The 24,214-nt window shown below is 35.5% G+C and overlaps 1 protein-coding gene across 4 annotated transcripts in view; it reads left to right on the top strand.

Annotated features, from left to right (window-relative positions):
- LOC106884412 (ubiquitin-conjugating enzyme E2 E1) overlaps positions 1-24,214 on the top strand; it is a 209,915-nt gene that overhangs the window by 25,297 nt on the left and 160,404 nt on the right. Inside the window, exons 2-3 of one of the 4 annotated variants that reach the window (XM_089362079.1) lie at positions 19,443-19,509; positions 21,124-23,860. The exons of 2 other annotated variants lie outside the window; for them this stretch is intronic. The gene's annotated coding sequence lies outside the window, so the exon portion shown is untranslated. The remainder of the gene's footprint in view (positions 1-19,442; positions 19,510-21,123; positions 23,861-24,214) is intronic. One more of the 4 variants, XM_089362078.1, reaches the window with a different exon arrangement.

Below are 24,214 nucleotides of genomic sequence, written 5' to 3'. Positions count from 1 at the left end.
TTTAGTCGATTATTTTACCTCGATATTATGTTCGTCATAAAAAAAAAAAACATGATCATTGTTCTTAGATTTGCGTTGTTATTTCTACCACTTGATTGATCAAATGTCATTTCGTGGCATTAATTTTTTTTTTTTTTTTCAAGCTTGAACAACGATTTTGAATCCAAGCTGATAGTGCCATCGGAAAATGAATAATAATCTTTTCTACTGTAGGCACAAGGCCTAAAATCTTTGTTTTAGGGTGGTGGTGGTGGGGGAGGACTAGTCGATAACATCGACCCCTCTCTCCACTGCTCGACTGATACTTTAAAGGCAAAGTCGACCTCGGCGGAATTTGAACTCGGTACGTAAAACCGGAAGAAATACTGCTAAGCATTTTGACCGACACGCCGACTATCTCGATTTGGATTTTCCAACCTGAAATTGACCTCGCTGATTAGCAACAAATCCAAACATGCGTGCGTGTGTGTATGTTTATTTCTCACGCTGATTCTTACTCTAACTCTTCATTATACATTAGATAAGGATATACGATATTTTTACACAGATAAATACTGCTAGTCAGTTGCTACAAGCTTTTTATCTGAAATACTTGTAAATTCTAACGTGCTAATAACGATCTAGTACCTTTTGTCTTAAAGTGGGACAATGTCTGCTGTTGTACCCTTGTTCTACATATGTTATCAGGGAATAAAAAGATATCAAATATCTTAGTATTTGTCATGCAATTTTTAACGACTTTACGTCATACTGAATTGTGGCTGCATGATGACAGTGTAATTTATAACTATATTCGAATAACATAACTTATATATTTATAGTTCAAATTTACAGAAAACAAATGACGAATACAGGTATAGGAACAACAAGCAGGTGTATTAGTTTAACACTCGGGAAGAATAGAAAGTCTTTTACGTTTTGAGCCTATGCTCTTTGATAGAAAGGATTAAGGGGAAAAAGTGCAGAGATTAACGGTTCAATATTGTGATATATATATTAGGCTGGCAAGAAAGTAATTTGTTTTTTTTATTTTGAAATAAGTCTTTTTTTTTTTTTCATTCAAGGAATGAACTTTAATCAATCATATATTTTCCATTTTATTTTATGACCTTTTGCCATCTTTCTGGCAACTTCATGATTCCATGCTCATAGAACTTCTGGTTCTTATTGGCCCAAAACTGAAGCAAGTGCAGTTTCAGGTCATCATCATTATTGAAAGTTTTACCATTCAAAGAATTTTGCAAACTTTGAAATAAATGGTAATCTGATGGTGCAAGGTCAGGGCTATATGGTAGATGTGACATCACTTCCCAACCATGCTCCAAAAATTTTTCATGAGTTAGCAGAGACGTGTGTGGTCTAGCGTTGTCATGGTAGAACACGATTCCTTTATGGTTTGTCAATTCTGGCCATTTTTCATTGATTGCATCTTCCAGTTAGTTTCATTAATTCTTTATAGTAAACATCTGAACTGAGCATTTGGTTCCTTGGAAGCAGCTCAAGATACACAACACCTTTGTATTCCTACCAAATTGAGAGCATGACCTTTTTTGATGCAGTTCAGCTTTCGATGTGGTATGTGCTGGTTCATTACACTTGGACCATGATCGTTTTCAGTTGATGTTATTGTAGACAATCCATTTTTCCTCACCAGTGATGATCCATTAAAAAAAAAAGGTCAGTTTCATTGCATTTGAGATGCATATCGCAAATATTGATTTGTTGTTTTAAGTGAATATCTTTCAATTTATGTGGAACCCAAATATCTAGCTTCTTAACAAGTCCAATACATTTTTTTTTAAAGTGATTTTCAGTTGTTGTGTGTGATACATTTAACCTCTCTGCAATCTCTTGCACAGTTATATATATGACAATCAGATTCAATTATGGCTTTGACTCTGTCATCATCAACTTCAGTAGGTCAACCAGAACGTTAGTCATCTTTGAGTGAAACATCTCCAGAAGGGAATTTTTTAAAACCATTTCCTGACATGTGCGTTCTCTTAAGCAATCAACGCCATAAACTTCACATCTCTCTGTGAGCCTCAGCAGCTTTCTTACTTTTATGGAAACAAAAAAGCGAAATATGGGGAAAATGTTCGTTTTGCCCTCCATGTTAAAATTGACACTGCAAACAAAATTACGTGCAATTTGCTTCTAAAGTAAGCTAAAAGTAACGGCTATAAAATGACAAAAGGAAATTGAAAGAAGCCCGTTGTGTATATATATATATATATATATATATATATATATATATATGTGTGTGTCTGTGTTTGTCCCCACCAACATTGCTTGACAACCAATGCTGGTGTGTATATGTCCCCGTAACTTAGTGGTTTGGCAAAACAGACTGATAGAATAAGTACTAGGCTTACAAAGAATAAGTCCTGGGTCGATTTGCTCAACTAAAGGCAGTGCTCCAGCATGGCCACAGTCAAATGACTGAAACAAAAAGAAATGTATATATATTTATTTATATGTGTATATGTATGTATGTATCTATTATGACCTTAAATTGTTTATTCGATCATATACACAGACCCCAGCTATTATTTCAGTCTAACTTTTATCGATATCTGTTTATCGGAGTACTGGATATAAAACGGCACGACATGGACAATAAAACCAGTTTTGAGTGATTGATGTATACACTCACACACACACATGCGCTTACCTTAAAGAGTGCATATTTGACATAATATTGGGTTTTGTATACGGTAATTAATTAGTGTATTTTCTTAGGTTTGCGCACACACAAATCTAGCATAAAGCCACCTCCCTTTCTCTTTCCTATTCTTTTCTGCCCTGGTGATCTCAGTAGAGCAGGTGGTACAAAAGAAAGAGTACCCAGACACACTGTAAGTTGGCTGGCATTAGGAAAGGCACCCAGCCATAAAAAATATGGTTGTGGTAGGGCTAGTGGATAACATCGACCCCCCCCCCCTCCACTGCTCGACTGGTACGTTTTTTCATCAGCCTCAGTGCAGCCTTGCAGTCACACCATCCAACCCATGCCAGCATAGAAAATGGACATTAAATGATGGCGATGATCCCCACCACACACACACACACATGTTAAGACAAACTGTGGTGTACTGCCTTTAAGTATAGAAAGTAGATCATACAGCAGTATGTATAGACTATACAGAACTGTCTGTAGCTTATGTTGTGCCAGCTATAATTAAACTGTCACTTGCTGTTGACACTGCTGTTATTTATTGATGCTAGCTTGAACACACCTTTGGTCAGTATTGCACTGTGTGTATGTGTAACAGAGAACACTAACTACTTCGGCAACTGTTCTCTGTAGTTTGGCCACATATAGAAATTGATGATTTAAACCTGGAGATTTCTATCAGTGCTGTGAATTTCTGCACTGGTAGGTAGCCTTGATGGTAGAAAGGCTAAATCATATACTTCAGAATATACAGTTTGACATTTTACATTTCTGGTTTTGAATTCTGTTGCTGCTGGTGGGGATCATTTCTGCTTCCTCTAACTCCAGGGCTTTGCACAAGCCACCAAGAGATTGCTATGCAGTCCTTGATTTAAGAAATCATTAAACCACTTTCACATCATAGTACACCATATTAAAGAGAATCATGGAAAAAGGCTATACTATAGATTCACTTGATTGAGCCTGACCTGGGATTAAACTGAACAGCAATTAAATAAGCTTGAGTTTTTCACACATTAACTTCTGTAGATTGAACAATGTAAAATACTTGAGAAAGAAATCTTGCTGTTTCTTGCAATAAATTCATCTAAAACAAAATTTATTCTTTGCAAATATACTACTGTGGATCCCTAATTTACTATTTTGCTTGCATTAACCCCGCAAAATCGTATATGGGTCACAGCAGAGAAACACTGGTATATAGCATTAAACAATCAGAGGAGGGCTTCGCAGTCTTTATCCTGTCACCTTCACTGTATTATGTCCAATGGTTTGAATTCACTAATGTTCTGCCAGTACAACTGATTCACAAGCAACTACAACACTGGATTGGATTAAATTGATGAGTAAATTATTGTGTTGCAATGCTGAATTCAGTTTTACTTGGCAATAAAACAAAAACTGAAAACTACCTGCAACAGACCAGCCAGTGGCGTACCCTGGAAGGAAATTTGCTTCTCAGCTACAGAATCTTAAATCCAATATTGTTTACACTGGCTGTACCATATGGAATTCCTATTTACTCCTTTTCTACGCACCAAATGGCTATTTCCCTGATGGTATCAGGATCCTGTCTTCTTTCTTACTTGCTAACTAATATTGCAGTCTTTGCAATATTTACTTTGAGGCCTCTCAATTCTAGGTTTTGTTTTCATGCTAGGAGTTTCCTTTTTAATTCTTATAATCCTACTTGATGATTCAGCAGTAAGAAGTAGGTCATTTGCATAGGAGTTTTCATGGGCAACCGATCTTAAACTCCTCAGTTTATAGCTTGGAAGAACAATGAACCACAATAGAGGAGTTTGGATAGGCTGGGATTTTTGTTATTGGGAAATGAAAAATAGTGTCAGATACTTGATATTTAAAAGCACTTTGTGGTATTTACCATGGTTCACTATTTTATAATTATCTTTTGTGTTATTTTACTTTTTATTAAATTCAGATTCCATATTCACACCTATATATTTCTGAAAATATCTTTATGCAAGTAAAATCATTTCTGTCCAAGGATTTAAGCTGCTTGTCTTGTTTTGGACAAATGGTCTACAGTTTCATTGATAGCAATCACATACACTTTACAATCATCAACCTGGGCTCATTCCACTGTCTTAGACATCTGCAGCAATTATAATGGCCTCTACTCTTTGAGGCCTGCATACTCAGCAGTATGTCAGTTCAAACTCACAACACTCCAATGGGGTAGTCACTATACAGTTGCTTGATCTGCTGGAAATAGCAACCAAATTTCCTTCAAATTACTTTCTACTGCACAAATGGGAAACCTTTTTTTAGCACCAGGTAGAGAATTGTACGTTGATAAAGTGTGAAATGTGTATCTTTGCTGAGAAAACAATGGATCTTTACAAAGTCATAGGTACACATTGTCGATTAAATTAATTCTTTGGTATTAAGGCTTAAACTATATTTTTCATGTGGTGTAATCATGTTTGTATGTTTATTATGAAAATAATAAACCCCAAATGCTGTGTAGTGTCTTATGTAAATATCATCAAATAGTATATTATTGGTTTTGGCTGAAAATTGGTCAGAATGTGACCGGTGGTCTCAAGCCAACTGTTGCCCTTGGCAATATTCTAGTGCATGAAATTGATGGTAGTATCCAAACCAGTTATATGGCAAAACCAATAATATACTGCTCGATGATATAAAAATATAACTGTTTAATTTTTCATTTTACTCACTTATGGATATCCATTGATATATATAGTTGTGACCAATGCTGGAGTCACATAACTGGCACCAGTGCCGGTGACATGTAAAAAGTACTTTTCAAGCGTTGGGCCTCATGGAAACAATGTAGCTGATGCCGGTGTCGCATAACTAGCACCTGTGCTGGTGGCAGCATGTAAAACGCACCTTTCGAGCGTTGGGCCTCACAAAGGTAATGACAAATGACCGAGACCTTTGGCAATATGCTGTGCTTGAGTAGAAGACCCATCAAGCGAAATTGTAGTTGTAGCAGATATTTGGGTCATGCATTTGGCACCTGTGCTGGTAGCATGTAAAAGCACCCATTACACTCTGAGTGTTTGGCATTAGGAAGGGCATCCAGCTGTAGAAACCATGCCAAATCAGACTGGAGTCTGATGCAGCCCCCCCCCCAACTTACCAGTTCTGGTCAAACTGTTCAACTCACGTTAGCTTGGACAACAGACATTAAATGATGATGATGATATATATATACATATATATATAATTTACAAATGAGAGGAAGAAACCATTCAATATATAAAATAGTGTTTATTTATTTGAAGTTAAAGCTCCTTTATGTCCACTATTCAAGAGTTTCATGTTTCTGTTTAACAACAGAGTTAGCAGAAGTATTGGCACTTTCGGTAGTGAAGGAAGTTTAAAGTCTCGGCTTCTATCAAATATTTACACAATATACACTACCATACACACACACACACAAGCAAACAAACATATTCACTCATGCATGTATGGTCCTTCAGATTACTCTGTCCCCCTGGATATTCAGCTTTACATAGCTTTTTTTTTTTTATTCTCTGTAAAATAGTATTATTCATGCTTATCACTGAAACCACACACAACCTCTTTCAGTTATATCAATCATCTCAAGAGGCCCAAAATAAAAGGTCACACTGCATTCTCTTTATCCACCTTAAAAGAAGGGTAGGTGTTGATGCCTGGTTTAGTATTCAAATTTCTGCAACAGTTTTCCATCCTACTTAATAGATTTTCCCTACACATCCATAAGCAGTGAAAGAATGTGTTTATATTGTTATTCTATTTATTTAACTTGTTGTGAGGCTTTATAGAATTAACAATTTATTTTAGTGCTGATGTACTTTGTGTTGTGCGTATATATATGTGTGTGTGTGTGTGTTTATTTATACATATGGTGTGTACGTGTATATGTGTATTATATCGTTTGTATGTGTGTGTGTGTGCATATATATATATGTGTATTGTAAATATGTATGATACAAATTTATGTGTGTGTGTATTACATAATACATGTGTGCGCATCATTGTATCTGTGTGTGTGTGTATGTATATATGCCAGCATGGGAAGGCTGATGTTAAATGATGATGATGATATACATACATGATTTTAGAAACTTTCACTACCACTGTTATACTTCCAAATGAAATTTAAGCTGACCAGCTTAGTTAGAGTTCAGTAGGTTTTTTTATAACCACTAAAACTTAGACCAAAACTATGATAGGTATTTTAACTGTATTTATTTATGTATGAATGTATTTTCTGTTTTAATTGTTGACTTTTGAAAAAAATTATTTTCCTTTTCCCTTGCTTCTTCTCCTGAATATAATAATAACACTTATGAAAATGAGACTATTTGTTAGTTTTTCTTGTCATAAGATATGGGAAAATGGTGGGGTGAGAAAATAAGCCAACTTGAATTTGTCTTATCTCATGTACACTCACACACGCATTAATATTGGTTTCAAATTTTGGTACAAGGCCAGCAGATTTTTTTGGGGTGGGGGTGGGGGTGGGGGGGCGGAGGAGTTGATTAAATCAACCCCAGTGACAACTGGTATCTTTTTAATCAACACTAGTGTTTGAAAGGCAAAGTTAATCTCAGTGGAATTTGAACTCAAAATATAAAGCCAAACGAAATGCTGCTAAGTATTTTGTCCAGTTTACTAACAATCCTGAAAAGCCAGTCACCTTACAGGCATGTGTTATTATTGGTTTCAAATTTTGGCACAAGGCCAACTAGTTCAGGGGAGAACTGGCCACAGCTACGATTTTGGTTTTACTTGATTCAACAAGTCTTTTCAAGCATATCATGTCGCCCCACACATCAAGGGTATTTTTAAATGCAATACTGGAGCAAAATTTCCCTCAGAAAAAGAGAATGGGCACCAGATAATGTAGTTCAGTGTCTGAAAAGACAAGATAGTCATGGCTGGAATGCCTTTGGTTATATAAGTATATTAAACCAGAACTTACTTTCAGAAAAATAAGAACCTAAACCAGACAGTGCAGGAATATTTCCACAGTCCCTCACTATCCTACAAATAGCATCCAAAATACCCACAAATCACATCCTACTATCTGAGAAACATGCAAGACACATTATCTTATTCTGGTTGGGTAACTCCATCTGTTATGATGTTGTATTCCAGTGTTCAAGTGGTACTTGTCTTATTAACCTCGAAAGGATGAAAAGCAAAGTCAACCTTGTCAGAATTTGAACTCAGAATGTAAAGACAGAAAAAATCTGCTACACATTTTGCCCAGTGTGATTCTGCCAGCTTACCACCATGATAATGATGATGATGATGATCGACTGCAGTGCATAACTGGTACTTATTTCACTGACCTTGAAAGGATGAAAGGCAAAGTTGACCTCGACAGAATTTGAACTCAGAGTATAAGGATGGACGAAATGCTGCTAAGCATTTTGCCACTTTGCCACCTAATAATAATAATAACAATAATGGCTTCAAATTTTGCAACAAGGGCAGCCATTTGGGTGAGGGGATAAGTCAATTACATCAAACCACTGGTACTTATTTCATCGACCCCAAAAGGATGAAAGGCAAAGTCACCTTAGTGGAATTTGAACTCAGAATGTAAGGACAGACGAAATGTCGCTAAGCATTTTGCCTGGCATGCTAATGATTCTGCCAGCTCATTGCCTACTAATGATAATGATAATTCTTCTAGAGGCACAAGGCTTAAAATTTTGTGGGGACGGATTTGTCAATTACATCATCCCCAATGTTCAACTGGTATTCATTTAATCAACCCCCGAAAGGATGAAAGGCAAAGTCAACCTCAGCAGCATTTGAACCCAGAACTTAGAGAGTCAGAAGAAATGCTACTAAGCATTTTGTCCAATGTGCTAACAAATCTGCTTGTTCATCGCCTAAATGATATCAATAATGATAATAATAATAATCTTCTCAACCCTTCCAGCTTTAATGTGTTTTTAACATTTAATACATTCAGTCTATTTATACTAACAAAAATACTTTTTTTCTCCTTTTAATGGCATTCCTACAATTTATTGATTTTTTTTTTTTTTAATATTTCAGTTGAAATACAATACAAATCAAAGCTTCTTGGCCCTAGAGAGAAATATATACAACTAATCATACATACACACACACACACAATGTGATAGATAACATCTAAAAAAAAAAATTTATGTTTGTTTTAGATGTAAACAATATTAATTGACATAGATGTGTAAACAAGTAATATGTAGAAGACGGCGACATCACGATTTTCCTTTTGAATTTGCTTCTTTACAAATGCATACAAATGTGTGTGTGTGTGTGTGTGGTGCATGCACATGCGCACAGCTACAGACAAGCATATACACACTGTCTCCCTCTCCCACCTATTCACATTTTAGACATGTGACATCTTGCTGACATTAAAAAGATCCACCAGTTAATGTTTCCCTCTAGAAGTGATAATAGATTCAAATGTTTTCCCCACCACCACCCCTGGGTATTTTTTTTTTTTTGGTTTTCGTTTTTCTTTTTTGTTTCTTTTGTTTAATTGCTCTTTCGCATAACATACCAGCACCTCTCACTGTGGTGGAATGTTAGAAGTGGGTGAATGTATGCAATGTACACACGCATACACACATGCATACACAAATGCATGCACACACACACACAAACATGTGCATGTGTGCAGAGGCATGTACATGCACTCAAAACACAAAAACTGTAGAGACAGGCACATAGGCATGCATATACATTACATCACTTGCTCAGATGCACGTGTGCAGATACTTACATAATTTAATTACTCAAATTGGAACACACATTTACAAAATCACGTAGACACACAACATATACTCGTGTACATATATACAAAAACAGGTATGTTGCTTATATTTGTAGAGACCACTTTTAGCTCTTTACTCTTTTACTTGTTTCAGTCATTTGACTGCGGCCATGCTGGAGCACCACCTTTAGTCGAGCAAATCGACCCCGGTACTTATTCTTTGTAAGCCTAGTACTTATTCTATCGGTCTCTTTTGCCGAACCGCTAAGTGACGGGGATGTAAACACACCAGCATCGGTTGTCAAGCAATGCTAGGGGGACAAACACAAACACACACACATATACATATATATATACATATATACGACGGGCTTCTTTCAGTTTCCGTCTACCAAATCGACTCACAAGGCTTTGGTCGGCCCGAGGCTATAGTAGAAGACACTTGCCCAAGGTGCCATGCAGTGGGACTGAACCCGACATTTCTTTTTCAAATGCATTGCTTATTTATTCACATTGTTTTGAATTAATCCTGCATTATCTCACAGCTTTGAAATTTCAATGACATGATTGTTTATTTTTAGAATGACATTGGTAAGTGTGAGAGGCTGGATCTGGCCAGTTTCAACATAAAACAAGTAGAATATTTGGGCTGGATATGACCAGTCTGAATGCAAAATGGTCAAGGCCTTATTAAAAAACATAAAATATTTTAGTTCTAGAAAATAATATCTGATGAACACCAGATACTTGTGAGTCTACACCTTCTAACCATTGATTGAACCGAGAAGTTCCACCTACATTCAAAGTATGTTAATCTTTGACTGGAAATAGGAAAGTATAGTTTTGTGTATATACCTGTTTTTTTTTTTTTCACTCATTCTCTGATAGTATTGAATACATTTTCCTTCCGTGCTGTGAGATTGCTAATGCATATTGCAAATGATTTCTTACATTTTTTGAAGGATTGTTGTTGTTCCTCTTCAATGTGTTACTAAGTTGGTATTTGAACCCTTTCTAAGGCTAGCTATACCTGTGTTTGACCATAGTATTGCTTGCTATAGAAGGTCCTTGGTAATGTGACTTTTTTGTGATACCACAATGTGATGACTGTGGTCAGTGCTTTGCACCCATACAATGCAGTGGAAACAGACTGGTATTTGTAAACATCAACCTTGGTACTAAGGTGGAGATGGTTACTGAGAATTAATCACTTTTTTGAACTATGCATTAGATTTAGAGTTTTGTCTAGGTAGTTTTCAATGTCTTTGTCCTGTGTGAGTGCAGTATTTTAAGATGAGTGACTGCCTGTAAATAGTTGTTGTAATTACACTGAGAATGGGGAGGATGCTGTGTATCATTAGCTTCTAAATTCATTCTTCTGCATGTTAACTGTCAGGTTTATTCTTTTATAAGTTGCAACAGTAGCTCAGATGATGGCTTATAGGGTGTCTGAAGTGTGAGCTACCAGAGCACTCCCCCATCAGACTACATTGTTGTAACTTCTTGGTTTGCCTAGGTTTGAGCTTACTTTTGATAGCTGCAGTCTTCTGGTGTTGAAGGAGTTTCCAACAACTTTTCACCCCACTTTCTATCTTCCTGGAGTCTCAGGGATAAGAAACATATGAAAGAGTTACAGAAGCCAACAAGCATCCAGCCATGCTTGACTCCTATTTTCACACTGTAGATCTTTTGACTCCATAATAACATGGGCCATTGTTCATGTGTGGAATTGTCTGATAGGATTCACAGATTTGAGTGGGTAACACAGGTATGTATATACACAAACGCTACAATCACGTGCTCTGATGCATATGTACAAAAGCAAGCAAGAAAGCACGCATGCATGCACACACACACATTTAAAACATTACTTTCTCTGAAAATGTTCTGAATTGAATTGAATAAGTGTTTTATACATATGTAAGCTGACTTAACTGAGTTATAGTAATATTATCTGCTAGATATATCTCATTGAATATCTAACATACTCAATTTCTCTTCATATAAGCAGTTCAATTTTCATACACTGAAGCAGAATTGAAAGCTGTATTAAATCATGGGTTTATCCTTTCTTCAGTGCTCAGTCTCCGAGAATTGTAATTTCTTTTTTATTTTTTTAATCAGGATTTGAAAGAAGCATCTACAAATATACATATTCATGCATATAGATTAGTGGGTTATAGTTAGTACAGCTTTTATAGATCTTGAGTTCAAAGCTGCTACAGGCGTTGTTTTGTGGTTTCTGTGTGAGCAGCATATACTTCAATTCAAGCATACTTCATTTCAATTAGCCTCTATAGGTGTGTCTCCAGCAACCAAATGTCTCTCAAAGTACACTCCAATGTCTTAAAATAGAAAGACATTAAATAGTGTAATTTAATAATATCCCTAATATAACAGGCTGTTTGTTCATGCCTGCTGATCATAGACCTATTACATTTGGGGCTACACGACTAGCTATCGGTTGTATCAGTATCTAATATTTCATTTGTATTAATATCCTCTTATCCTGGACATTGATTTTATCTCTCAAAGTATTATTCTTTAAAAACTACTTAGTGGGGTGGAACAAGGGTGGAACAATAAGATATTAGATTGCTGACTTAAAAAGTGTTTCTAGCAGATATTTAATTCTGCATTGATTGTCTCAGTTCACCTGTCTGGGGAAAATAAGCACCTAGTGATTGACTGTAGTCCTTAGCAAGGGGGAGGAGATCGTTTATCAACTTAACTCTTGGAAAGTGGGGTTAAGCTCCTACCTTATAAACTCTGTAATGGATTAACTCAATATTTTATACTACAAAAAAAAAAATAATAATAATTTTATTAAATTGGAAATAAATTTGATTACCTTTAGACGTGTCCTTTGAAATTGAATAAAAAAAAGAAAAGAAACTTGACACTAGAACATTCTCATGAAGTGTGTGATGAAACTTAAAGGTCTATGAATTTTTGGCAGCAGCTAAATTGCACAATGTTGTCGTTGGCTTTATCTTGAATCCAAGAATTTAGTTTCTTCTTTGCTGAATGCTTCCTTTATGGTGACGTCGTTATTGACTCTGTAGACCAGTTCTTGCATTGAAGGGTCAATGGCATTGACTGCATGGTAATGTTGGCGAAGGATGAGGATGATTTGTGTCAAACCTTTCTCTCCTGTCATTTGATTTCTTCCATTTCTCTTCTGATGGCTTCAAAGTTTTTGGTTCTGATGGTGATGGAACACTTCCACTTGGTACGGTCTCAGGCTTGTGTTTCAAACAATTTAGACTCAATTTCAGTGTTGCTTTGAGTTGACCCTTGTATCTTTGAAGTGAGCTCATCAATAATAAAAAAAAATTAAAATAAAAAATAGAAAAATTTAACTTGTTAAGGATAAAATTTATGTATCAAATGTAAAGATCTGATGCTAAAAACACCCCCCCCCCTTTCCTCTAACACTGGCTTTTGCATTCCAGAGTTGATTTCCTTTTTAATGCAAAAATATTTTTCATATTCTCGTCGTAGTACAAATTAGGTTTCATTTATGTCCTAATTTCTATTGATTTACTGCTTTGATGTAGTAAAATAGGACATTTTAAATAAATGATTATTATTTTATACACAATTTAATGGGGGGTTCTTTTTCTTGTATTTTTACATTTAATATTTGTTCAGTTTATCTTTTTTTGTTTTGTTTTGCAATAATTATGTCTTTTGTATTTTGAAATTGCTATCAATGATTACATAATTAGACATTTTGAAGTGAAATTCTCTCATTATTTGTTATCATGTTTTGACTTGATCTTTCACCTGATTTAGTACCACCACCAGGCTCAAGGGTGTCTTTTACAGAGTCCATTTTGTTACAAATATTTGGAATGGTCTTTTGTTTCTCTCCTTCACCTCTCCTTGTTTCAGTCTGTCAGTCTCTCTCTCTCTCTCTCTCGGAGCTTCTGAAAAAGGTAATGGGTACTGCCTTCCAACTAAACCATAAGAAATTAAACAAAAGCAACCTCGTTCATTAGTTGCAGCTTATTTAGTTAATCTTTTAGAATTCTTTTACTGGTTGCTGCAGTTTAACACCAAGTAAGCCCTGCTCCAAGGGATCTACATGACCGAATCATATAGATCTCTTGACCATTCTGTATTTTTTTATTTTATTTTGGTTATATATAGTGCATCTAGGACTGCATTATTCAATGTGTCTTTGTTTTAGATGGGAGGGTGTGGTTTGAAGAAGATTTAGTTGTTATCTTTAGAAGTGGGGACTGCTTTCAGTCATTGGATTTTGTTGATGCTGGAGTCCCACATCCAAAAGCTTGGGAGTAAATTGAACCCAGGACTTGTACACTGATAGTTATGCTGTTAACAGTAGAAGGAGTGAAAGACAAATCAATTTGTTTTGATTTTATTTGATTATTTAGCAGATCACCAAGCTCTCATCTTTTTAACAGCTGGGAGCCCACAACAGCTTCAGAAAACTAAAAATAAGCACAAACTCTTAAGGATTTTGCATTATACAGTTATCATTGGTCATTATTTGTTTCTTCTCCATCTCATCATCCTAAATAACTGTTTTCTATTTTTCTCTCTTAATTTTCATAAACATTTTGAACTTGTGTCCATGTTACAGTGCTGTTTTTAGTGCCAAAATCCTTTAACTCTTGCATGGTGGTGGTGGTGGTGGTAATAGTGGATGATAGATTATAGAAGCTTGTCGGCTAAGAAAGGAAGATATTAAAACATCTAATCACTTGAACACAGAAATGCACTCTGTCAATGTAAACTACCTGTGTAGTTTATAACTATATAATATAATTATATAACTATGAAATAGTTATATAACTATATATATAACTATGAAATAGTTATATATGCAGCCTCTGTCACACCAAATATTAACCAAAATAGCATTGTTTATATAGGTATGACTGCAAAGAAATTTAAGGATTGGTTTCGTCAACATAACAACTATATATTAAGAACATTCCAAAGAAGAATAGATTTGAAACCTGCAGTAAATATATGGGCCTTAAAAAATAACATACTACTTACCATTGAGTGGACACTTGGATAAAGTACCTATGTACATGTAACCAAATGTATCTTGTCATCTTTGTTCCTTCGCAAAATCACATCCTATTATGGAACTGCAACACAATTTCGTCATGTTCTCACAAGCAAGGGTTATCTATTGAAAAAAAAAAAAAAAAGAAAACCCTTGGAATATGCAAACAGCAGTAACATAAGTATATAAATATACTCACTTTTATTTTCATATTTATTTAATCTAATTTCAACCTCATTCACCATCATATATTTTCTCTTAAATAGTATTCAACATATAATTAATTCAATAACATTCCATTAATAAATCAATATGTAAGTAGAAGGAAACAATGTATAAAGCATAGTGGCGGAAGCAGAAAATTTCCTATGGATATATACATTTCTTTTTATATTGCTTTTTGTATTAATTTTTTGCTTCTTTTTTTTTTTTTTTTTAGTTTAGTTTATATTTTTCTATTCTGTCCACTACTCATTGAGCACTTCAGAAAAATGGGTAATTAACTTACTGTGACCTTCCTTCATTTATAAATGTTCAACAATTTAAAGTTCATAGGCTACAGTTGACACACCTTTATCATCATTGTTTTATGTCCACTTTTCAAGCTGGCATGGAGTTGGGCCCACAGACAGACACACACACACACACATTAATTATTTAAAGTAATAAGACAGATACATGCACATATATCATACAGTTCAGATGAAGACAAAGATGTATACGCATAGACTTTTCAATGCATGTGCTGAAGCAAGTATACAGGCAGAGTTATAACACAAATTTGACAGCTAATGGCCATTCTTCACTCAATCGTCAAGTGAAGGTGAATTAAAGGGCATTATACAAATAGAAGGGCAAAATTATCAGTAGTAGTGTCAATTGAAGGAATACACAATTCATTAAAATTTTATACTCCACAATTTAGTGTCTTTTGTGTTACCTTCATTCCTATTTTGTGTGTGTGTGTGTATGTTGACTATGGTAAGATTTAAACTCAGAATGGACGCAGGTATGGCTATTTGGTGAAGAATTAGCTTTACAACTTTGGTTTTGGATTTAGTCCCACTTTATGGCACCATGTGCAAAGTCCTTCTGTTGTACTCCTGGGCCGACCAGATCTTTGTGAGTGAATTCGGTAAGCGAAATTGAAAGAGGCCCACCATATATGAATATATGTATGTGGGAGTAATTCCCTCATCTTCGCGTGTATGCACTGGTTGTAAAGAATGACGTGTTGACGTTGTCGTTTGCTTGCAGTTCACCTCAAAAGCATGTCCAGACTTTTTTTCATCAAATGTTGCACGATTTTGTAAAGAAATACATTGTCATTTTCTCCTTATAAACAAATCTAGACCGTTTGTTGTTCAATAGGCTGGGAGATTATTTCTTCACCCAGAAACAAGTGGAGTTGGCGAGAAAACTTTGTCCCAGCATATTTTTGTCTGTCCGATGCAAGCATGGGAAAATAGATGTTTAAACGATGACGATTGCGTGTGCATCTTGCTTGTGTGTATACTGAAGATTTAACTTATCAAATATAGTTGTAAAACACAAAAGATAGAGTTAACAGTCTGGAGAATTGAATCGTTAGCATTCTAGAGAGGTTTGGAATAAATTGGCAATGTATGGTATGAAAGACAACAGCTGAACGTAGCGCGAAATTAGAAGAGGGGATGCATGCCTTAAATATGTTTATTAACTTGGTATGATGGCATAGATATTTTGTCTGTGTAGAGACGTATATCGAAGTTGTTTAAGCCAAGGTTGAAAATAAATCATCGTCTTGTGTATCTAAGACTACATTTCCCAATGTGTTTCTTTTCGTTTATTTTTTTTTTTTGACGGCTGGGTTATTTATACTTTGTAGGTATCATCCTGTTATTTGTTACACACGTCCGTGTAAATCTGTAGAACAGCTAATAGCAACCTTTTTCGAAAAGCGGGCCGCATGAGACATGGTCCGTCATGAGGCGGGCCGCACTTCTAAAAGAATATTCTAGGTCATTTTTCATTAGGCATGCTATTCAGAAAATCCTGCGGGTTGCAGTTTTCCCATGACTGATGTTGAGTTTTTCCTTTCGCCGGCTCCACATAGCTCTTATCTCCAACTAAAATATTTCTATCCTCCTAACATCAACATCCAGCTTATTAGTTTGTTATCAATAAAATTTGCAACAATTATATGTGTGTGTATGTGTATATACATGTTTATATATATATATATATATATATATATATATATATATATATATATTAAAATATGCTTCCAGTTCAGCATTCTGGCTTTTTTTCATTTTCCTATATATATATATATATATATATATATATATATATATATATGTATATACACATGTTTATATATGTTAATATATATATATGTGTGTGTGTGTGTGTGTGTGCACATACAACATATATTATCTATATAATCTATATACTACAGACATTCATTTTTAATTTAAGTAGCCTTTCCATTCTTTCTTAGCTGTTCACATGTGATAATAAATTAACATATGCTACATCGACAACACTTCACTGTTTAAATCGTTTTTCTTATTTGGTTTCATTTAAAAATATATTTTTTTAAATTTCTCTGTCTCTATTGGTTAATGGGTTTTATAACTGCAAAATATAAAATACGAAATTTATAAACAACAATCATAAGTTTCTGTTTATAACATTTAATATTTCAAAATCTTTATCTTTTTCTTTGATATTTTACAATTTTTTAAATCTTAATTTACATTAGCTCTTTTTTTTTTTTTGTCATAAAATATCACTCACTATAAGGCGCATGCATGGCTTCATGGTAAGAAGTTTCCTTCTCAACCCCATGGTTTTGGGTTCAGTCTCACTGCGTGGCACCGTGAGCAATTGTCTTTCTCTCGTAGCTTCGTAACCGTGTGAGTGCACTACATACATACATACACACATACATACATGCATGCTGATTCGAAGACTACAGATCTAAGCCATCACTAGAAGTGTTAAAATCTGTAAAACTTTTCAAAAGTTTATCATTTAAGTGTATATGAGCAATGCAAGTATATGCATGAGAAGACATACATACATACATACATACATACTCACCCACCCTGTTGATGTTGAAATTCCAATGAAGGAGCATTGGATCTAGGTTAGAAACCGGCTCTTTCTCTATTGGCAATAAATCTTGAAATAAAGCTGAACAATGACATACACACACTTAAGTCATTAATACGTGTGTGTGTAGTGTAGTGCATGTTTTTGTAACTATATCCCCCATCTCACTTCACTTGGTAACTGGTGTTTACTTGGTTTTAAATAATATATAACTGAAGTCGATTTATTTAACGAAAACAATATTACCTATTACCAAACACGCCAGCGAAGGACTTTCAGTATGTAGTCGAAACACTAGAAACAGCAGCCAAAGTCCCTTTGGAAGAAATGAAAGGGCACACTAAAAAAGGTCATTCTAGATATATAACAAAGACGGATTGGTCACGATTGGAATGCTTTCGATCATAGGTCTGTTTAGTCAGCGTTAATCCGGAGCTAAACAATAACAAGAGCTTTTACGAAGAAATATGGTCACTTCCTTTTGGCTAACAATTTTGTTCTCTTAACTATTTTTATTGAGTTTCTCCCTCTCCAAAGCATGCAGAGTGAAGCCACTTGACAAAGGTTGACCCTGAACTCTGTTATGCATTCGCACTATGTCTTAACGTTCTGGCTCGCTTCCGCTGTTTACAGCAGTACTTGGAAGGACGGGTGTAGCGTGTGATCATCGCATTGACCATGGTAGAAAAAGTTGTCATGGTGATACCTGCTCAGAGGCCTGCGCAAAGTTGCAGAAAGTGTATGGAGAGGAGTGTATGAGCCACACACAAGTGTAAGAGTGGTTCAGAGTTTCCAAGATGGCAGAAAAAATGTCGATAGTGATGAACGTTCTGGGAAACCCACAACCAGCAGAACTGAGTAAAACATCAATGTGCGTGCAGCTGTGAGGGGGGAATCGTCGAATCAGTATCCGGAAGTTATCAGAGGATGTGCAGATTAGTTACGGTTCAGTTCAGTCCATTATCACTGAAGATTTGGGTATGAGACGCGTATCTGCCAAGTTTGTGCCAAAACTGCTTTCAGCTGATCAAAATGTTGCACAAGATCTTGATTGTGTCGAGAATGATGAAAACTTTGCATAGGCCTCTGAGCAGGTATCGCCAAAATTTTGGCAAAATTTGATGCAGATTCTCTGCTCAACTTTCTCTGTCATGGTCATTGCGACGATCACACGCTACACACGTTCCTTTTAAGCACTGCTGTAAACAGCGGAAGTGAGCTAGAACGTTAAAACTTAGTGCGGATGCACAGCAGAGTTCAAAGTCAGTCTGAGTCAAGCGGTTTCACTCTGTATGATTTAGCTTTGTTACTATGGTAACAGTCCGGATACTTATTGATCACACCACGTATATAAGGCTGGATTCTGTGGCATATATATTTCCCCTCCTGGACGCCGGTTTGTCGCAGGATTACTTATCTTGAATGGACTGAACAACGGCCCGGTCCAGGAATCGAAACTACAGTCTTATGACTATGAGTGCAACACTCCTAACCACTAAGCTACGCGCCACCACATTTTAAAATATACATTGATTATATCTATTTGGAATTACATTCAAATATAAATCGCTGTTCTTCAGAAAAAAATAAATAAATAAAAGAAGAAAAAGTGTGGTTTTGGCCAACCAATTCGATGATAACCAGATGCCATTCATTACCGAGTAACTTCATGCTAGCAAGAGAATGGATGAATGAATGAGCGAGCAAATAAGAAAGAAATTTCTGAACTAGTTTTTAAACCCGCACGACTAGATTATATTTTATCATTACAAATGTTGAAGGTAATGATAGCTACAAAATATTATCAGATTACCTGTTTTGACAGATCGCTTTATTTAGCTATGTTTTATGTCTTATAGACCGTCTACATTGAACGTAACACAGATACGCACTTTTAAGAACACACTCATACATTAATTGCTAAAGGTAACTTGATTCGTTTCACTTTCTTTATATTTATGTATATATACACACATTTTTTGGCCATTGATTATAGTAGTTATCGGCTCTTTTTTTATATAGTAGAAGATAGATTTACAGAAAGCTGGGTCTAACTTTTGCTAGCCATCTTCCTATCTACTACCCGATACATAATAAGAATAGCATTAGATTCTACTTTTATACATAAGCCAGTGTTAAGCATTCATTATTGTACTTATATAATTATATGAATGTTTATAATTTAATCTTTGTTCGTTTTCTTCAATTATCTTGTCTGTAAAACCGGTACAGGTTAACAACAATAGATATAGACCAAGTACTTTGGTAAGTAGTGCATTGTGCCGTATGGTTTCTAATAAGTGGGATTAAATGTCTAAATAAATGTCTGAGTCGTTTTTATTACGATTATAATTTTCTGTATTATTAAACCTTATCTCTAGAGAGTATGTATATTTGCATTAGGTTTCATTATCTTCAGCCCCGATCTTCATCGGGTCCCCCCCCCTGAAATATGTACATGGTGGTGCTCCAGCATGACCACAGCCGCAGGGCTGAAACGAGTAAAAGAGTATGGTCCCAAACTGGGTTCGAACAAAGATTCTTTATTTCTAAACCACTTGATGACATTTCTAACTAATTAAGAAATGAAATTTCCAGCATATGTCACCTGGTGACTATGGGAGAACAGACATAGTGTAAATATATTTATTCTCTAAATATAAGGTTTATAGTCTGTAAAATTAATAAACTAAATATGAGTTTAAGCTATAGTAAATTCGGTTTATGAAATTTGTTTCTTATTAAATAATTTCTTTATCTGTCTCTTCTTCGCTAGCAATTTTATTGAGTGGAAGTTCTCAATTTTGACTTCGTTTATATCCTAGCTTTAATAATCCTTTCTACTATAGGCATAAGGCTTGAAATTTGGGTGGAGGGGGCTAGTCGATTACATCGATCTCAGTGCATAACTGGTACTTATTTCATCGATCCCGAAAGGATGAAAGGCAAAGTCGACCTCGACGGAATTTGAACTCAACGCAAAAACGGACGAAATGCTGCTAAGCATCTTGTCCGACGTGCTGTCGATTCCGCCAGCTCGCCGCCCTAGTAATAATTTCTTCATTTGCTACAAAAGATCTGAAGACAATTAGGGACGGTGCAAAGACCGGAAACATGTATGTATAACGTATAAACAGAAAATAACAAAACAAAATGGACAACAATTGAGTCGGTTTCACCTTCTCTAGCCTTGTGTTAAATTTAAAAAATTATCGGTTTCAAATTTTGGCACAACGTCTGCAATTTCGGGGAGGGTGTAAGTCGATTACACGACCCCATTGCTCAACTTGTAATCTAATTTCGACGTTTATTTACAACAATTAAAAGTTACTTTGTATTCTAAAAATATTACATCGTAAACACTAGCACATAACATCTTGTTTACAGTTATCAAAAGGTATTGTGTATCAGTTACGTTAGTATTTCTCATGGCAGTGGGTTGTGATTTGCAAGAGGATAGTTAAATTACCATGTTTTAATTTTTTTAGATTGTCTAACTTAGTAAAGAAAACAAAATTATAGATGCAAAATCTTTTTCAGTTTGATTTCAGTCGGTCACTTGAAAACAAAAAAGATAATTGTACTCATAAAAATGACAGATATGCAAAAGAATTTATAAGCATAGCAAAATCAATGGTACGTGTCTCAGTTTCACTCTACAAATTTTGCTATGAATGTTTATCTGTTACAAGTAATCGAGTTTGTTGCCGTTCGTGAAGAGAAAGCAATCACTGACAATTGAACAGAAAGGCGGTTTTTACAGCTTCTGGAACCTTAACGTAAAGGCATCAAAGATTGTATAAAAGTACATTTTATCAATTGAATCACAAAAAAAAAAAAAAAATGTAAACATACTTTTATTTCTATCTTATTCTTGTTTTTATATAATTATGTCAAGTTGAGTATTTTTATAGGCGCAGGCTAGGCTGTGTAGTTAAGAAGTTTGCTTCCTAACCACATAGCTGTGTAGTTAAGAAGTTTGCTTCTTAACGACCGACCCCACGCGAGGAGTCTCACTGCATGGCCTACTAAAACCTTGTGAGTACAGAAACTGAAGCAAGTATGTGTGTGTGTGTCATCATCAGCGTCATTTAACAGCCGTTTTCGATGCTGGCATGGGTTTGACTGGAACTAGTAAGCTGGAGAGCTACACCAGACTCCAGTCTGTTTTGTGTACCTGGTGATTTTTGTGTCACCAGCACCGGGTACCTTGTACGTGTCATGTACGATTTCACTTAGCTTGACGTGTCTTCTGAAGCACAGCGAATCACCAAAAGTACGCATGTTTGTTTGTGTCTCCTTGTGTTGGCATCATGTCATTCATTTCCTGTATTCTGCAAAATCATGTCTGGCTATGGGAAAACATTACTTGGAAACAGGTAAAGGCTGGTGACAGAGATAACATCTGGTCATTGAAAATCTGCCTCAATAATCTACATGCAAACATGAAAAATTAGGTGTTAAACCAAACAGAATACTCTGCACCTATCTTGTTCGGATTATCTAGGTCTAACTATATATTCTTGTGGAAGTCAAACAGTAGAATGTACCTTTTGCGGTGATTTGGATTCTATGCTTCTACTTTATTCTTGATGAATTTGGTTGCTCCTTAGCTCCAAAATGACAGGTTGAAAAATTGGCCCAAAGCAAATGCATGTCACGCTTTCTCATTAACTTTCTATAGTAATGCATGGCCTGAGTTCAGATCCTACTCAGGTCAGCTTTGCCTTTCATTTTTTTTCTATGTCAACGAAATAAAGTGCCAATAAAGAATGCTTGTCGTTGATATGACTTACCCACCTTCCGCATTGCTGGCCATGTGCATAAATTTGGAAACTTTAATATCCTAAGAAATTAACATTACGCAGTAAATATATTAGCACTCAATCTCATAAGATGACAGTTTTTTTTTTTATTACATACTAAATTTCTGAGATAAAGGTAATAAACATTTTATGACGGAGTCATAGTACAAACTATAAATATTGATATAAAGTCGAATGAATGAATGTACATTGGATGTTTGGTAAACCAATTCGTTTAATATACTAATACATTTAACAAAAGGAAAAGGTGATGTTTTGAGATGCATTTTAAAGCTATCCTGAGTTGTGCACTTAAATAGTGCCTGAAGCTGTAGGATATTTGTCTGTCTGTGTGTATACTTGTATGATTTTTCATTCGGTGCATATTACGCAAACAGCTGTAGTACGTTTTTACTAAAATGATAAATAGTCTGGTGTGTTGTTGGCACTCCGTCGCTTACGACGTCGAGGGTTCCAGTTGATCCGATCAACGGAACAGCCTGCTCGTGAAATTAACGTGCAAGTGGCTGAGCACTCCACAGACACGTGTACCCTTAACGTAGTTCTCAGGGATATTCAGCGTGACACAGTGTGACAAGGCTGAGCCTTTGAATTACAGGCACAACAGAAACAGGAAGTAAGAGTGAGAGAAAGTCGATGGTGAAAGAGTACAGCAGGGTTCGCCACCATCCCCTGCCGGAGCCTCGTGGAGCTTTAGGTGTTTTTGCTCAATAAACACTCACAACACCCGGTCTGGGAATCGAAACCGCGAGTCCGCTACCCTAATCACTGGGCCATTGCGCCTCCTCTGGTGTGTTAACAGTACTAGAAGGACCACAATCGAATGTTTGAAACCACTAGAATGTGTACGCGCGCGCACATATGTACACGTACATAAGACTAGTTTTTAAATTTTAACTGCGAAACATACATTTTTTTTGTATTTCATGTATTTAATGTCCTATTATTTTTCTTCTCTACCCGCTCAAGTTTAAATCTCTTGAGCACTACTAAGTGTATTCTATACGGAGAATATCTGATTTTCATCTATGAACTAATATGAAAATATAAAACACTTTAGCATTTAAACTAGTCATATCCGGCCCAAATATTTTACCTGTTTTATGTTGAAACCGGTCAGATCTGGTATTCTAAGAATAAACAATCACATCATCAAAATCTCAAAGCTAGAAGATAATCCAGAATCATGTGAATAAATAAACATTGTATTTGAGAGGGTAGTAAGAACGCTAAAGGGACACATACATACATACACACTCAATAGGATGGAGGGGGAATATTATTTCCCCCCTCAAGGTGAAGTAAATGTACAGAACTGTGAACAACAAAACAAATCATTATCTTTGTTGTTTAGCTCCAATGAAAAGTATTCCCGTTGGGATGATTCCATTGCGTTTTTTTTTTCCCCCTTTACTCACTGATTATATTATCTGGTAGAGTATGATTCAAGGGTGAGTTGGCTATTATTTCTAGCACATTATTCTTCATAAGTTTGCTATCATGATGAAATAGTACTACTGATAGCGATGTTATGCATGCTTCCTCAGTTTTCTATGTTTTGTCAACTGCGAGATCGTATTTATTTATTTATCATCAGCCAACACTCTCTCGCTACTATTTCTTCTTTCTTACAGTAAATGTTTTACTTTGAACAAATGCCAACCTCAAAGTCAACATTGTGTGTATATGCAATCATGCTGTGATAAGTAACTCCATTATTAAATAAGAAAGTACCGTTACAGATCAAGTAATGTCGTACCTTACGACTAATACTGTGATCTGACTGAATTGAAAATAAGAAAACT

This window comes from Octopus bimaculoides, chromosome 1 (genome assembly GCF_046866305.1).
Source record: "Octopus bimaculoides isolate indiv1 chromosome 1, ASM4686630v1, whole genome shotgun sequence".
Lineage (NCBI taxonomy): Eukaryota > Metazoa > Mollusca > Cephalopoda > Octopoda > Octopodidae > Octopus > Octopus bimaculoides.
The sequence above is the reverse complement of the archived record's forward strand: the minus strand, read 5'-3'. Positions and strand labels throughout refer to the sequence as shown.